Genomic DNA, 15,455 nt, shown 5'->3' with positions numbered 1-15,455 from the left:
ACGTTTAATTACAGCAGTTTAAAAAAAACTGGGGCACATATCCTGTTAATAAAGGTAAGTTTATCTGATTTAATATGGAGGTATTAATTAATGGAAAGACCTCCTTGAGCAATTTAACAGCAAAGCATTGAACTCAACCAAACTGTTAATGGCAAACTGCCAACTGTCTGCCTGAATAAAATATTATTTTCATATTATGCATTTAAATCACACAGGATAACTGCAGCAAATTGTTTCCCCTAATCAATTTCCTGTCTGTGCTAGAATTATGCTCATTGTTTATATTACATTGATTGCATTATTGTATGACAAACATCAATTTTTTGCAAGGTTTTTAATATATATTATCACTAATGTAGCAAACCTGAGGCATAATTCAGAAGTGTCTGATCAAACAGATGTAATAACTGATACAAAACAGGACTTTGCATTCGTAGTACTGACCAGCCTGTCTACCGAAAGAATGACATATCACTTGGTTTTATTGATCAAATGTCAGTCATGATAAAATATTTTAAAAGTCAAGCTCACAGTATATTTGTACACATGTATAGTCAGTGAGGGATCAATCTGGCCTCAGCCTCACTAGGAGGAGGAAGACCTAAGGTCATCCTGCATAGATGCTTAGGACAGGATCTTACATAATAGTCCCATTATGACAGAGGGTGTTCTGCTCTAGACTCTACACTCTGGCTGCTATTAATAGCACAGAAGGCCAGAAGTGGGGTAGAATTGATAGATGTGCTTTGCACAGTTGGAGGGTGTTGCAGTGGTGACAATTTAGTCAGAGAGTTACAGGGAGATCTGACAGCAGATGTTTTAAGTTGTAGTAGGTGCTGCATCCCAAGTGCTGCAATCAGCAGTGCATCAACACTAGCTGTGTGTATTGACTTGATTAAAACCACATTATGTCGTACTTCACCGTCCGAGAGAAAATTGCCACACTCTAATGGTCATGCTTGGAAGCAATAAGCCCTAAAATATTCTTCTGAGTAAATTTTCAGTCCAAGTCATTTCCAGTGCTTTAAAGCTTTTATATTTGTAGTTGTTGGTCAATTAACAATTCACAACCAGTACTGAGCAGAAGAAGGAAATTCAGCAACATTATGGACAATGTTTCTCCTGAAAGCTGTGCTCTATAAAATACTGTCCAAGCAAAGAGGTGCAACTTTATTTTTGTTCATGTTCAAGTGATGCGTGAGGCTCTTGAAATGACAAAAAGACAGATATACACCAATCAGCCACAACATTAAAACCACTGACAGGAGACGTAAATAACATTGACCATCTTGTGACAATGTAATGCCCCACCCCATAGCAATGACACTAATGTAACTCCCTAGTAGGATGCAGTCTGACATAGACATAAACGCAAAAATGACAAAAAAGCCTGGTGTTGACCATGGTATTGACCTGATCAAATATCCATGGGATGCACTGGAACAAGTCTGACCCACAGATGCTCCTCCCCTCAACCCATAGGACCCCTAGGCCTCCCCTAGTAACATTCAGTTGCCAGACACCACAGAACACCCTCAGAAGGTCACAACAGTTTTGGAGACACAAGGGAAACCTACATTATAGGTGGTCATAATCCTTTGCCTGATCAGTGTATGTATTCAAGTAACATTATTATGTTGACTCAGTCTAATGTGCTGTGCTATGACTTTAAATGCCTCTGCAGAAGAAAACAACATAGAAATGTAAATGTAACATTTTTTTTTCTGACAAAAGACCCATGTGAATTTCTCACTGAGATGAATAAAGTATCTACCTACAATATTTACAAATGGTCTTGCTCTTATAAAGCGCTTTTCTACCTATCCAAAGGTACTAAAAGCGCTTTTTACAGTCAGAGACACATCCACCCATTCACTCACACAAGCACACACACATTCACACACCAGTGCCAGTTGCACTGGGAGCAACTGGGGGTTCAGTGTCTTGCTCAAGGACACTTCGGCATATGGCACACTCAGGGGATCGAGCCGCTAACCCTTCGGTTTGTGGACAACCTGCTCTACCTACTGAGCCATAGCCGTCTGCTGTTTGTTTTCCATTTTACCCACTGTAAATATCGGTTTCTTTTCACTGTGATCACAATCATTCCATAACCCAACGAAGCAGAACTTTGACAAATGACTGTTTCCTAAACTTAGACAAAAATCCTTTTGTGCCTAAACTGTGCTCTTCACAAACATTCTAACTATTTCACTGTTTTATGTTAACACATTAAATATTTGAATGCTGATTCAAGGCCGTGTAAAGGTTAGATTTACTAGTTAAAATTCAACTTAAAAACAAGAGGCACACCCTTAAAGATTAGGAAAGATGTCCATTTTTCTCCTAATAACACCATTACAGACCCAGACGGCCGCTATGTGGCACATTATACCAAAAACCAGTAATCTTAGTATGAGTGAGTGAGTGGTGACATGAATTGCGTCAGTGTCACAATATTAGACAGATCTAGGCCCCGACCCATGCCTCTCTCAAAAGTGGTGCAAACTCTCATTAAGTTAACTTCATGTGTAAGTGGCCAGCGGGCTGATTTATTGTTATGCATATATGTTTTATTCATGTTCCTGGGTTACCGCGCTCCGTAAAGTTTAAAGGGAAGAGAGGATAGTGACGTCGGCATGGCTCTAGCAGGTGATCGTCGGGAGCGCAGACAACTAAAGTAATAAATCGGTCCAGGTTGGGTACATGTCGCCATTTGATGAGGCTGTTTGAATTAAATTTATACCCTTGGTAGGCGAAGAGAGTTTCACGGTACTGGGTGCTGAACGGATAAATAAAGTCGTACCAGTCTAACTCAACGCTGTGTTTATTGGTGCCAAGGGCTGTAACACTGAATGAATTCGCATACGTTGATTCTTGGAGGTAATCTATTCCATCTTCCCACCAATACTCATTCTTGACCCCTTATTACTGGCTGATGAGGAATGTTGTCGATATGTGTCTGAATCTATTTCTTTTTTTGGCAACAAACGAAAATGAAGAGACTTCCCCATCCATTTTGTGAGAGACCCTTAAGGTCATCCTCAGAGGTATAGTAATCTCATACACATCCCATGCAAATAAGCAATGCACAGCCCAGAAGAATTTAGAAGAGTCTATTGCTAATATCGACGGGTCATTATCAACAACCCAGACACCTGACCTGCTTAAAGAAAGAGTATTGCTCCAAATGGAAGTCAATCTGCATCTCATCTTACAACAGAGGCTGAGCGTCTGCTTCTCAACTGTCTGGGTATATGAACATGGGGACAAGGCTGGCCACCTCCTGGCGCACCAGCTAAAGGCCAAACAAGCTGCTAATGAAATTACTCAAATCCAAGACGAAACCCAGATCAGATAAATCAGACCTTCAAATCATTTTACTCTCAGTTGAACAAATCAGAATCACTTAGTGATAAAATTCAACTTACAGACTTTTTTGACCAGAATACCTAACATTTCTTCCAATTACAGTGAGACACTGTAGTGAGACACGCTCTCTGAAATCAAATAGGCAATCCAAAAAAGCGTTGAATAAGGTCAGCTGGACTTGTAGAATTTTCTTGAAGACGTTTTGCCACTCATCAACCTCAACTTCCCACTAGTTTATCAGAACTGAAGAAGCTACTCAGATGAGTGGTGAAACGTCTTCAAGAAAATTCTACAAGTCCAGCTGACCTTATTCAACGCTTTTTTGGATTACCGTGACCTGGATGACTGAGAACCTTCACAGACAAATAGGCAATAAAATTGATGAACGGGGGTAACACCCCAGGCCTGGATGGGTACCCGGCGGAATTTTTCAAACGCTTTTCAGATCACTTAGCCCCACTCCTTGAAATGTATTATTATTCTTACCAGCAAGGCTCCCTGCCAAACACCCTTACACAAGCCTCCATTTCTCTCATCTATAAAAAAGACAAAGACCCAATGAACTGTGCATCATATCACCCCATTCCCCTCCTCCCGGTCAATGTAAAAAAGCTCCCTAAAGCCTTGGCTCTGGCTCTCCCCCACCACCACCTCAGTTTGCTGAAACAGACAGTGCTCTGACCCATTTCCTGTATTTCGCGTCACATACCAGGGATGCCCACTTCTCTCCTCTGCTATTTGAACTCACAACAGAACCACTCTCATTCACCCTAAAAGCAGATGGCAACATTAAAGGAATTATGAGGAGTGGACTCAAACACTGTGTTTCCTTGTACGCAGATAACCTCTTCCTTCACGTCAGGGACTCCTTAACAAGCATCCCTCCTATTCTTTCACTACTAAACTCTTTTGGCGTTTTCTTTGGATACAAATCGAACATTTACAAAAGTGAATATCTCTCAATCATCAGACAATGAGACTTTCCATCATCATCGATACCATGCAGAGCTGCTGGCTCCCGGGGGGGGTATATGAGTATATGGGGTTTGTGCGGTGAGTTAGGAGGTTAGGGAGGGTGTTTATAAAGCAGGAAGGATTTGCAGACTGTTTTGATCATTCCCTAACCCTAACCCTAACCCTTTCCTTCTAAAAGAGGTGGAGGTGGAGCGGGTGGACAACATCAAGTTCCTTGGCATCCACATCACATCTGACCTCACTTGGTCCACGCATACATCTCACCTGGTGAAGAAGGCCCAACAAAGGCTCTTCTTCCTCAGGAAGCTGAAAAGGACTGGACTCTCCTCTCAGCTTCTGACAAACTTCTACAGAGCCACAATAGAGAGTATCCTCTGTCTGAGTGCAACAGTGTGGTATGGGAGCTGCACTGTACAGGACAGGAAGGACTTGGCCCGGGTGGTGAAAACCGCACAGGGGATTGTTTGGGAGTCCTCTCCCACACCTGGACTCAATATATGACAGCCGGGTCCAAAGGAGGGCTGGCCGTATAGCTGCAGACCCCACCCACCCAGGCCACGAACTGTTTGTGCCTCTTCCCTCTAGGAAGAGGTTCAGGAATATAAAGACCAACACAAACAGACTGAGACACAGCTTCTTCCCCAGAGCTGTGAAATCCATCACCCCATCTCCTCACATACCCCCCCATCCAGAGACTGAGCATTAAACCCCTGCAGATGCCAGATAGTCTCTGATACTGCACTGCACCTTGTCTAAACATGCTGCTATACATGCAATATTCATACTGGTCACTTTAAATATCCTTGATTGCACTACTACCTCTCATCTCATCTTATTTTATTCTTAAATTCTATTTTTTATTTTAACTTGTTATTCTATTTTATATTTCCTATTCTATATTTATATTATTTATATATCTCAGGTCTGTACATTTATACCAAGAGCTGCTGAACAGAATTTCGTTGTGCCTTGCATAATGACAATAAAGATTCTTGATTCTTGATAAAAGAAAAAAATGTGGCAATTTCATTGTTTATGCATACCTGTGTGTATTCAATAGTTAAAAGTTAAATAAATAAATAAATCGGTTCCCCAACAGTTTTTCAATTTGTCACTGCTTAACACCTTGCAAGTACATCCTCTCACTGATGTTCTTCACCGCACAGGATTTGAGTAGGCAGCTCAATAGCGCCACGCTACCGTCAATGGATCAATGTTATTCTTTGATCAAGAGCGAAAGTAGTGCACCAATAACTAATATTCAATGAGATTAGCCAGCCAAGATCTGTACTATATCACGACTCTTTTGAGCATTTTTAATACAATTGAAATTTTATTTTTTAATACCACAATTACCGTCAGTACCGGTATGCTGCAGTAATCATAATCTAGACTAGGACTCGGCAATGCACTGCTTCGGAACCGCTCTTTATTCCGGAACACGCAAGAACTACGTAACACCTGATTGATATTGAATGCCACACCACTCACACTCATGGTTGTACCATCAACCAAAAAACACTGAACTCCCACAGTGCATTGCAGCACATATACTCTTTGCTATCGAGTATTTATTTCAAATTTATTTAATTTTAGTTTGTTAGTTCTGTAAATATAATTCTATATATGAATTTACGGTGATCTTGTAACATTAAAATAAAATGTGTTTTTGTCGCTCAAAAAATACGTCACAACTGCCGATGTGCGACACCCGCCGGCAGGTCCAGCCCGCTATTTATTGAACTTTTCGACTGCAGGTAAGCCAGCTATGGATAAATCCCTGTTATGTATACATACAATTTCATTTTCTCTGTACATAGTATAGTGGGGCAGCTGTGTAGGTAGAGCGGGTTGTCCACGAACTGAAGGGTTAGCGGTACGATCCCCAGAATGTGCCATATGTCAAAGTCTCCCTGAGCAAGGCACTGAACCCCAAGTGTGAATGTGTGTGTGCTTGTGTGAGTAAATGGGTGGATGTGTCTGACTGTAAAAGTGCGTTGAGTACAGTTCTTTCATTTCATAAATGCAATGCAGTATAGGTTTTTATACATAGCATAGAAGGTTATCTTCATTTTAGATGTCAAAGGGACTTTGTGGCTCCCAGTGTTTTCTTTCTGTGGGAAACGGGTCCAAATGGCTCTTTGAGTGTTGAAGTTGCCTGACCCCTGATCTAGACTAAGTGTCTCCAATCAATACTTTTGTTTTAGTTTAAAACCAGCTAGCTAAAAGCTCGCGTTTAGCAGCCAATTATGCAGATATTTTATTCAAGAACTGTAGGGTGAAACAAAATAAAAATAGAGATAAGATATGATTGCACTCATATGTATGTAATCAAGAGCACTACCACAACGTGTTAATGTAAGTGCTTAAACAGTTCACTGATATTTTTTGTGCAGGTTTACAATGTAAACCTTATGCCCTCTTCAAATTTTGACCCCGCTGGACACCTTCGTGGCAAAAATGTACACATGCAACAACCATAAAATCCTCATACATCAATATTTTTTCCAGCTTTTTCTCCATAAATCACTTAAAACAACTTCAGACCTGCTCCAAACCACACACACACACACACACACACACACACACACACACACACACACACACACACAGAAAATGACAAAAAACGAATTCTTTTCAATAAAATAAACAGTAGGTGGATGGGTCTTTGGTGGTAATTAGAGTCTTGGACATGTCAAAGATTAGCAATAAATTTGATTTGTTTGCATTAGTGTTTTTTTATCTAGTGTCAGATACTCCCCAATGGCCAAAAGTGCCACTGTAGGTCGATGCATGAAATTCATGTAAATTTCATGACATTCATTCATGACACAAAGGTGTCCAGAGAGAGTATCTGATACTACAAAACACTAATGCAATCAAATCAGTTTTATTGCTTATCTTTGACATAACCAAGACTCTAATTACCACCAAAGTCCCATCTACCTACTGTTTATTTTATGGAAAAGAATTCTTTTTTGTCATTTAAAAAAAAACAAACAAAAACATTTAAACTTGGTATTTTTAGACTGGCATTTAAAGGGTTAAAATCCTGAAAACTTGAAATTTTGGAAGTTTTGAGCAGGTCTGAAGTTATCTGAAGTGATTCATGAAAAAAAGTCAAGTATTGATATATGAGGATTTTATGGCACTTTCTTTATGCGTGTATATTTTTGCCACAAAGGTGTCCAGAGGGGTCAAACTGCATTACAAGAGCATAAATGACATGTGTGAGCTAAAGAGTTCCTGCAAAAAGCCAGAAGCTGTAACACAGCCAATATGATCACCAAATGAAGAAAAAAGTACAAAACTCAAAATCACTTTCAAGAAAGAACCACAAGCAATTTCTGTTGAATTTTAATTGCTCTGTTTATTTGACTTAATGATCCAAATACTCCAGGGTAAATAAATGTCAAACATAGTGTAGAGCAGGCATGTCAAACTCAGTTTGGCTCTGGGGCCGGATCCAGACTTTCTGTTCTCAGGTGGGCCGGATCAGTAAAAGAATGTCAACTCCAAATATTTAGCTTTGTTTTTCAGTACTATGCTTTATCATTCAGCCTACATTTGTAGCCTACCCTACATATTATAATCACGGATGACAAGGGATCTTTTCTAAGCACAACACATTTATTCAAAAACAATGGGAAAAAAATGATTTTTCATGTTTGGCCGTGAATGTGTTAACAACTGGTTTATTTTAACAGTTGAGTGAATGCAGTTTTACACCTGAACCAACTCACCACACTAAACAAACTCAAGTGGGAGCTATGAAAAAAATATTTTCGCCTTAATTGTCATACTGCTCTCAAATAAATGAAAAAAGAAATACAAAATAAAATAAAATAAATAAATAAATAAAAAAGTTATAGCAGTGCATGGGCAATAGGATTAGACTACATCAGATCAAACTACTATGCTGGGCCTACTGAAGTTGAGAATATACTGCACAATATTAATTGTCTTTAATATGACATACTTGTCTTTATGATGAGTGGCGCCGAATATTAAACTCTTTGAACACTGCAACTTGCTGATTACATACCAAGCACACTGGTTTTGCATTCACTTCTGTGAATAAATACTTCTCGGTCCATTTCTCCTGGAAAACTCTGCACTCCGTGTCCACTCTTCTTTTTTTTTTGACAGTGCCATTTTGGGAAGGGTGTGTTGACCGATAACTTGTTTAGTAGTGGTGAATGGTGAAGCAAGATTGCCGGTTTATTTTTACTTGGAAAACATCACGTTGCGAATGTTTATTTCCTGTGACTAACTCGTGTCAGTGCCGCATGCTTGACGTGAGCGCTTTTACACATTTACTGCCCTCTAGCGGCCGGAGGGAGCATTTGGTTTGTATTTATTTTAAAAAATCACAACTTTTAATAGAAATTAGCTAGAGACTCGCTTCTTTTTTTGACATACTCAGAAATTTATGCCGGGCCGGATTAAATGACCCAACGGGCCGGGTCCGGCCCGCGGGCCGTATGTTTGACATGCCTGGTGTAGAGTAAAAGGGGTGAGCACACTGAGGAGCAAATGCCCTGTAGTCACCCACATGTGAAACACATGTCAATACTTCAGCCACCTCTTCCTCTCTGACACAAATGTAAACTCCCACATGACCTACACCAACAGCCTGGAGGCAGCTCTAAAACACAAAGTTGATTAGTAAACTGGTGAGCCACCCCCTGCACTCTCCATGCCCATATTTGGGTCATTACTCAGCAATCTTTCATGGAACTGATCTCATGCTGAAGGTTGTGGCGCAGATTAAATGCTGGTTTTGGTGGGTGGGAGGCTACATGAAAGGCATTGGCAATATAAAGGTTACCCCCCCCCCCCTTTTTTTTTTCAAAGTTTTTTTTTAAATGGGTAAATAAAACATTCACCAGGAACCAGGGGCCTAATTTATCAAACCGTGCATAGAAAAGGTCCTAAATTCTGAGATAGGAATGAAATTTGCGGACACCGGTGCACACTAATAAGTAATCGGAGATGATAAATCCCATCTGTTCTTAACTACCATGCTTGTGCATGGTTCGGGCCATTTGCATTCAGAAAAAAATGACCATATATGGTAGCAACAAGCCCTTTAAGAATGCGTGAAGGGATTTTTTATTTTTACCGTCACAGAAATCCCGGCAAAGAGAATGAGCCTGTGCGCACTGGAACCGGAAGCGGTGGAGGAGTTGGAAGAAAATCATTGTTGCAAAATCAACAAGACCCCACGAAATCCATAAATGAAATAAAGGATCATCTGACCAACATCAAAAATACTTTACTGCAAATAAATGACTTGCCGAAACAGATCGAAATCAAATAACTGACGGGAACATGTCCTCCACCTCCACACTAGGAGGTGATATGTGTCTTTTCAGTGGGTAAATACCACGTTAATGCGGCTTGCTTTCCGGTTGACCTATTAAATCATATAATAAACAAGAGTCATTCATGCGGCATACTGGCATTTCAAACAACAACCATAGGTAGTACATTTTTTAATCTTGTACGTAATGTTCGCTCTACTTCTGGTGCAAATAAATTGCGCGCTATCCCTCAGACAGTTCTTCTAGTGGCTCTGTTTACCTTCTTCTTGTTCTGCGTCTGGCTTTCTTGGATGTTTTTGTTCCGGGGTCACATGCTGACGCAGTGGTGGTGGAGCATGCGCACACCCATTGTCCGATTGAAAACTGTGATTCGGCGTATACATGCTGGAGAAAACCGAATTCCAATCGCATTATATAGGTGTCTCAACCGGATAATGAGAACTCCAATTTTAATCAGAATAATGTGTTTACATGGGCTTAAGTTCTCCTGTTACAGTCCAATTAACGCAATAATTCGTTTTTTTCACGTGCATGTAAACACACTGACTGAAGTGCGTTTGTACAAGACGTAGTTACATCTCCCGTTATTTGTGTATTGATTGAATGAAATCCTTGCCCGTTCACGAAACTATTGTGTGGTGTATTGCTATGTGGATCAATCTATGCCTCCAAATTATGTGTGGGAATCCGGTAGTGGCCTGAAATTCTTGTTTAATTTTGGCTTGTTGGGGATGTCTGTACGGGAACTGTATGTAAACTGAGGCCAGAGAAATAATTTCATCCAACACTGCCGGCATCGGCTGTGAAATGCCGCATATACTCCAAACTCGCGCTGAAATGTTCCAGTGGCCAAGCACCCCAGGGTGGACAGGAGATGTGCACTGGGTTAGCTTTGATTTAAAGCAAGAGTTTTCACGGCATAAATCCTTAAGTATGTTTTTGGGGAAACGGTGTTGAAAAGATCAGATTAATTAACGCTCTTTCAAAATGCACTGTTCTCAAAATCCTCCAATAATACAAAATAAGCAATAGTAGTGTACTTCAACTTTTTTTTCAGGTTGTCTTTTATGGCTTCTCAAGCCAATTATTTAAAGTGTCTGCTAAAGTGTCTGCTACCGATTGAACGTTATTATAAGAGCAACATGTGGTAATGTGAGAAGTTTGAGATGCTGCGTAACATCGCGACTCTCTTGATGGGTTCTATGTGTAATTCCACTGTTCTACCACTAGATTTTGTGTGTACGCACGGTCAGAGTTGTGTGTAAATTTACACACTTTTCTAAGCACAAGTACAAATTCATAAATGTCATACTTTGTGTTGGAATGTGCTTATGCTCTCTTTACGCAAAAATCTGTGCGTAAGCACGGTCGATAAATGAGGCCCCAGGGACGAGCCTCTTCTTGCAGCACAGCCGGCCAAGGCTGCATCTAGCGATATAGTAATATCATACAAAATTGGAATCCAAATTAAAATCCAAACACAAACATTCTTAAACAAATCGATTGAATAGACTCCAACAGGAAGGGAGAAAACTACTGAGGATAGCTCTCTGGGTTAAATTATAATAATGCAGCACATCTCTGGGGTTTTGAAGGAAAGAAGCGGTTACTTAGCTGAGAGGAGTGAGGCACTTCTCACTCCTCCATAGTTCTCATGGCACCTTCGCTCTCCCTCTCTCTCATCCTGCTACATGTATCTCTCCAGCCCACCAGGGGTCACATGCTGGTACCTCTGGCTGCAGTGCATCGCTGCTGTGTCCTCTCCAGCCTCCATAGCTTCCTCCCTGGCACTGTGGCTGCCCATCTTCACTGCAGACTGACTCTCTCCTCTGTCCCCAATCCCACCACCTGTGTCACTTAAGGGAAAGACTAACCCCTATACACCAATCACAGTCACTGCTGTGGTGTGGACAGGTGCAGCCCAACACCTCCAATAAGGACGTGCACTTGTTAAACAGAAGTGGGATGAGGGGAAGGAGCAGACACACAATGCAAACAAACACACATACACCCTGTGACAATAGCACTGACACTCCTACACCTTATATGTGTATCAAAACACTTCTGAAGAAGAACAGTCTGGATCAAAGTGTCATTGCAAATTATAGGCCCATCTCCAGCTTACTCTTCCTTAGCAAAATAATTGAAAAAACAGTTTACATTCAGCTCAAGAATGATCTTGCATCAAATATCCTTTTAGATACTTATGAGTCTGGTTTTCGTCCCCACCATAGCACAGAAACGGCACTTATTAAAGTTTTAAATGATCTACATAAATGATCTTAGCTCTGCGTTTGACACCGTTGACCACAAAATCTTACTGGAAAGGCTTGAAAGGTGGGTTGGCTTGTCTGGGCCAGTTTCTAAATTGGTTCAGAACCTACCTTTATGATAGGCAGTTTTATGTCTCTATTGGTGAATTCAACTCAGACATTACATGTGGGGTGCCTCAAGGGTCAATTCTTGGACCTGCTGTTCAATCTCTACATACTTCCACTCCCTCATGTCATACGCAAACATAATCTTAGTTACCATAATTAGATGATTCGCAACTTTACATTTCACTACACCCAGATGACCTATCACCCATAATATCCCTCACTCAGTGTATCAAAGATATTAATCAATGGATGTCACAATTTTTTTTACAACTACACAAAGACAAAACAGAAATACTCATCTTTGGTGCACAGGCTCAGAGACTGAAAATCGCAGCACATCTCAATTCTCTCTCTCTTGATAGCAAAACTGAAGCAAGGAATCTTGGTGTAATTATGGACAACAATCTAAATTTCAGAAGTAATAATCCACGCATTTATAACAAGTAGATTAGATAACTGTAATGGTTTATTCACTGGACTCCCGAAGTCAAGTATTCAGAGGTTACAACTAATTCAAAATGCAGCTGCACGTATTCTCACTGGTACCAAAAAATATCAACACATCACACCCTTTCTTAAATCTTTGCACTGGTTAAGTGTTAGAACAAGAATCAATTTCAAAACTGCTCCTGGTTTATAAAGCACTACATGGTCTAGCACCTCAGTACATCACAGATATGCTCATCACTTACACCCCAGCAAGAACACTTCGGTCAACAGGCAGTGGCAATTTACTCATCCCTTGCCCCAGATCCAAAGAAGGGGAGGCAGCTTTTAGTGTATATGCCCCACAAAAATGGAACACCTTGCCTGACACAGTTAGACATGCCACATCAGTAGCCATCTTTAAAAACAGACTAAAAACCTATCTTTTTTCAACAGCATTCTGCTGAGCTGTGTGTGTGCGTCTGTGCATGTGTAGTTGTGTGAGTTGGTGCACATGTATGAGTTTAAGTGTGTATGTGGTGAAAATAGCATATATATATGATTGTTTACTTGCACTTGTACTTTTCAATTGTTTCCGAATTGATTTTTATGTAACTGTTTGTGTATACCTCTTGTAAAGCACATTGAGTCTGCCTTGTGCATGAAATGCGCTTTATAAATAAAATGGAATTAATTGAATTAAATTATTAGGTTTGTTCCAGAGAGCAACATGCTTAAAGTGCAAGCCCTTTTCTTCTTGTCAGAAAGAGCTGGACAGAAACTTTAACTGAGGCGTTGTGTCTCCTGCAGAAGGATTTAAATGTGACCATACAAATTTGGGCATATTCGCACATTTCTGGTGGCCTGCCTATTACACCTCTTACATTCTCAAACTGTCATGTAACATAATCAGCTGTATCTTGTATTTGTATCGTCATCAGATTCTACATGTACACTTTAGTCAACTGAATATTCTACAACAGTTAATTCCATGTTATTAACGTTAATGCACACTATTGCACCTTATTATCTCTATTTCACATGTACTGTTGCATTTGTAACTCATGATATACTGGAAAGTAGTTACTGTAAATTTAGTCCCCAGATCACACAATCCAATTACCTTCCATTATCTTGATCAACATGAAATTAAACATTCATACATTCAACACAAAGGCTTGAAGCAGCATTCGGACACATCTGTGAATCTTGTGGTTGAGGCAGAATTAGTTTGTATGACATGATGTTTTTTAAGTATTTCTATCTGTTGCCCTCTAGGGTGCATTAAAAAAGTAATTGGAAAGTTTGGGAAAGTAATTGCTACCTAGATGATGTTAAGAGTCAATCGTTTTTTGGATGAAATTCTTCAACACCAATAGCCAACATTTGGTTAGGAATAGGAAGCAAAAGCACTTCTGAACATCAAGAATAATTTTGAGTCTCATTTTTATTGCAGACTTTTCTCTATTAATCTTTGAGCTCAACCAGATGCTGACATTAAAACATTAAATGCTAATAATACAACAAATAAATTAAATCAATTAAATCGAGAATGCAGTCACTGGCTACTGGCAACTCAGTTAAAATAATTTACATTTACACAGCATTTTTATGGATGCTAGATAAACTATTCTGATAATATATGTGTGTATCTCTCCCAAAACATCAGCTCATAATAGTGAAGGTATACACCAAGCGTATCTGAACCTCAATCTGACTCAAAGTTCCTTCTGAACACATCATTCTGCACCCCACATGTTTCAAGATAACATGCTTTTTTTAAGATGCTTTTTTTTCTAGTTCACATTGTCTTCGAGCTCTGTCTTCATCTTTCTTTTTCCTGCCTCCTCTCAGTAGTGTGTGGAGGGTCCCACTGACTTACCGCTTACCGCCACAGTGACCAAAGAGGAGATGGCTTAGATGGAGGAGGGGGGAGGAGCATTAAAGATTAAGAAAGCGAGAGCTTGAGAAAACGAGGGAGAGAAAGCATGAGAGCATAAGACCTTAGGGTTCTCAGGGGAGGGAGGGGAAGCTGAGTACCAGAGCAGTTGAGAGGAGGGATGTAGGGATGTGACGTGAGTGACGGGAGTATGGAAACTGATCATTGCAGGCAGAGCAGTGTTGGATAATACTGCTCTCTCTCCCTCTCTCTCTCTGACGCGCGCTTCCTCTACTCTATGTCTCTGGCGATGTTACTCTGACCAGACACAGCCATAGAAAAAACCCCCACACTCCACATTGACATGCAGCTGAGAGGGCTGCTGCTGCTGCTGCTATTGCTTCTCTCTTTCTTACATAGACAAACTCTCTCGCACTCCATTCCATTTTAAACACCAACCTTTCACAGCAATTGTCGGAAGATCCAGGGCAGGATATGGCAGGAATGTGAGTGGTGAGCTTCATCTGAAAACATCTGCCTGCAGGACTCCTCCCTTATCTATCTTGGTGGTGTACTCCAGCTCTACAGCAGGTGAGCGGCATGTTGATATCTCAGTCATGGTGTTGCATGCATGTCACAGCAGCCACAACCTACTGTAGCTGTGTTTCATGGCAACTAAGATGTTCTGTCTGTGCCGTGTTCCACCTGGATCCAAGCCTCATCTCATCACTGCACCACTGGAGGAAAATGATGTGAAAACAATTGCAGAGGTGAATTTTGATCATTTAGAGGATGCAAGCTGAGTGTTTTTTGGTGGCACTGCAGTCAGGCTACAGTGGAAAGAGGATGATTACAGTGCAGTGCACAGCAGGAATTCAGTGACACACATTAGATCTGTATTAGCTATCACTACATAAGAGAGGAGATCAAAGACAAACAACAAGATTTCCCATCAGTCTCCTTTAGCTGTCTTCTATAATGTCTATGCAAAGCATTGTAGAAGATGTTGGAAAGCATTACTAGCATTACTACCAGATCAAAGTTTATTCGAAGGCGGATGATTCCCACGCACCCAGTGTGTTAATGCAGCGACAC

At 40.5% G+C, this 15,455-nt stretch overlaps 1 protein-coding gene across 2 annotated transcripts in view; it reads left to right on the top strand.

Moving 5' to 3' along the window:
- Positions 1-14,526: 14,526 nt before the first annotated feature.
- The window catches only part of dgkb (diacylglycerol kinase, beta), a 78,290-nt gene continuing 77,361 nt past the window's right edge, over positions 14,527-15,455 (top strand). For both annotated transcript variants that reach the window (XM_047599466.1, XM_047599465.1), the window contains exon 1: positions 14,527-14,951. The gene's annotated coding sequence lies outside the window, so the exon portion shown is untranslated. The remainder of the gene's footprint in view (positions 14,952-15,455) is intronic.

Source organism: Mugil cephalus, chromosome 11, assembly GCF_022458985.1.
Source record: "Mugil cephalus isolate CIBA_MC_2020 chromosome 11, CIBA_Mcephalus_1.1, whole genome shotgun sequence".
Taxonomy (NCBI): Eukaryota; Metazoa; Chordata; class Actinopteri; order Mugiliformes; family Mugilidae; genus Mugil; species Mugil cephalus.
Note: the sequence above shows the minus strand (reverse complement) of the source record. Positions and strands in the feature narration are given on the sequence as shown.